This window comes from Ips typographus, linkage group LG7 (genome assembly GCF_016097725.1).
Source record: "Ips typographus isolate SLU linkage group LG7, UJ_Ityp_2.0, whole genome shotgun sequence".
Classification (NCBI taxonomy): domain Eukaryota; kingdom Metazoa; phylum Arthropoda; class Insecta; order Coleoptera; family Curculionidae; genus Ips; species Ips typographus.
The window spans coordinates 2172766-2175226 of NC_138428.1; the positions used below are offsets into that span (position 1 = coordinate 2172766).

At 37.1% G+C, this 2461-nt stretch overlaps 1 long non-coding RNA gene across 1 annotated transcript; it reads right to left on the bottom strand.

Moving 5' to 3' along the window:
• Nucleotides 1-1835: 1835 nt before the first annotated feature.
• Nucleotides 1836-2245, bottom strand: LOC145731381 (uncharacterized). Its single transcript, XR_014178794.1, has 2 exons — nucleotides 2118-2245; nucleotides 1836-2059 (listed from the first exon to the last, which is right to left on the bottom strand). It is a non-coding gene; the product is annotated as an uncharacterized LOC145731381 (long non-coding RNA).
• Between the last annotated feature and the right edge of the window lie 216 nt (nucleotides 2246-2461).

Genomic DNA, 2461 nt, shown 5'->3' on the forward strand with positions numbered 1-2461 from the left:
TCGATTTTGTTACGCGGGTGAAAGGGGGAGGGTTGATATAGCCGTTTTTTAGCTCTCGGCCTGTTTTGGGAATTAATCGTAGCTAGTTTAAACTGAAAACTTACAATCTTTAATATAAATTGTAATTTCCTGGCTGGTGAACTCGAGACGTTGCTCCAACGAACCAGAACATCATTTATAAATTCATCTCGATAAGTTTAGACGGTAAATATTGACTTAGAGCGCATTTCACACTTCGTAACCGTCGTTCGAATGGCAAAAAGAGACAAAGAGAGTGTTGCACGCGCGATCTCGACGAACGAGGAGATAACATCGCCATCGAGAAGCCGTATGCCAAACAGAAATTTACTAAAACCGGCTTTAAGTTTGTGTCTAAATCTGTTAGAATTTTTCTGTATTGAGTCACGATCTTGACGTACGTCAATGCATTTTACTCTACGGGGTTAGTAATTTAGATTTAAAATTACACGGACTGGATAGAAAATAAAACTTTTTTCTCTCATTTGAGGGATGAACATCGTTATGTTTTAGGGTCATAATATCTCCACCTGCGTCTGCCAGAAGAATTGCGGAAGATCTTCTGAAGCAGACAATATTGGACACCGGACCTTTCCTATGAAATTGATTCCAATCACTTGTGAGGTGCACGTATCATTTTTATAATGTTAAAGTACCCTGTTGTTGGTTACCTGTAGAGGCCACAATATGAGGTATTCTTGGTCTTGTCCAAAAAGCACAAATCTTCTGGATTTGTGCGTTTTGAAATCCGGATCAGAATTCTCTTTTGCTTAGCTAGGTATGTCATTCGTTGTCATTTTAGTCAGCTCGTCTTTTCTACATGTCCCGGTAATGTCCATGGCAAGAACAACGTTTAATTTAGGAATAAACATCTCAAGCTAGGATGCATCACAAATGAATCTTTTGATATCTTCTCTTCAAAAAACGCTAGACTCATTAGGTTTGTATCCTATGGATTTCTTTTTTAAAAAAGCCGTTAATTTCGGATATTTGTCAATTCTTAGGTTTCCCTTTTGAGATAAAGCCAATTTCAACATGGTTACATAAAGCGTTTTAAAAAAAATTGTTTTTTTTTTGCCTGATACCTCCACTCCTAGGTACCTGAATCCTCTCACAGTTGCATCTTATGGGTTATTTAGAGTTAACCAATGATTGTAATTTTTCTATGCTCAAGTTAAATTTGTGTGCTATTACTTTAGTCTTGTATAACAGAAGTTGTAGGCCGTCTTCGTTCTCTGCTATGAGGATTGCATCATCTGCATAGCATAGTACTTTTATGATGCCTATCCTACAAAAGCAAAATTGCTGAAAATACAACTAGTTTGGTCATAATAATACAAATATCTTCAAAGACTTTTACAGGTTTCGATTTTATAGTTTGGCAGTAGGACTTAGAAAAAAATGACAGTTGAGCTAAATAGAGCTAATCACTCTATACACGTACTCTTAGCATACATTAAACATCACAACGTCAGCAAGTGGCTTACACGTAACAATATCAAAATGTCTCTATCTCTAATTGACAAAGGCCTTTTAGCCCTTTGATAGGAAACCGTAGGGTAATTATGTATGTAAAAGGGAGCCGTTGTCTGATTTGCATGAACTTTGAACGATGATTCGCGTCGAAATATGATTGAGCTCGTGATGTGCAGCCCTTTAGGTAATTATCAGGGCCCGTCCTAATTTTGCTATTGTTCGTCCTGATGAATATCGGAATAATGGCGAACGGAATTAACTGAATTTGTATGCATATTAGGTTGCTAGACTGAAAGGACCGTAACGTGGAACTTTATATCCTGAAATATACAGTAATATATTCCAAACGAATTTATTGAATAAACTTGTATATGCGGGAAAGTTTATTTAAATTCGCCCCTCCCAGCCCCTTTGCGTTTTGTTCCTTCTCCGAAGGAAAAAAATCTAATTCCGAAGGTGTCAAAGAAAAGCCATTTTCCATTTGCGAACGCGACCGGGCACTCCATATATGCATATAGATACGGTTTCAGTTGACCATATCTGAATGTCGATTTTCTCATTTATCCTGGAAATGGGATACGTCAGGAAAAATCCCCGGGGCGCGTGTATGAGATATGCATTACCCGGCTAATGCAAAAGCTGGAAATCGCGTTGCGCTAAGTTCTCCATATCTAATTTTCATCCTTTATTCAACTACATTTTACCAGTGCATTCAGAGAAACACTTTGGGTTTTGAGTTTTTTGATTAAACGTCAATCAAATTTTCATACAGGTGTGGTAAAACTAAAACTGACAATAGAAAAACTGTGTAACTGACCGAGAAACATACATAATTGCATGCGCGGGAAAAAGACAGACAATCTAATAAAACATTTAGTAAGCAAAAACTTTGAGGCAATGTTGCCAGTTGCTTATTTGAATTCCTTCACTGAACTAGTTACATAATTTTGTTAACGTTTTTTCATTT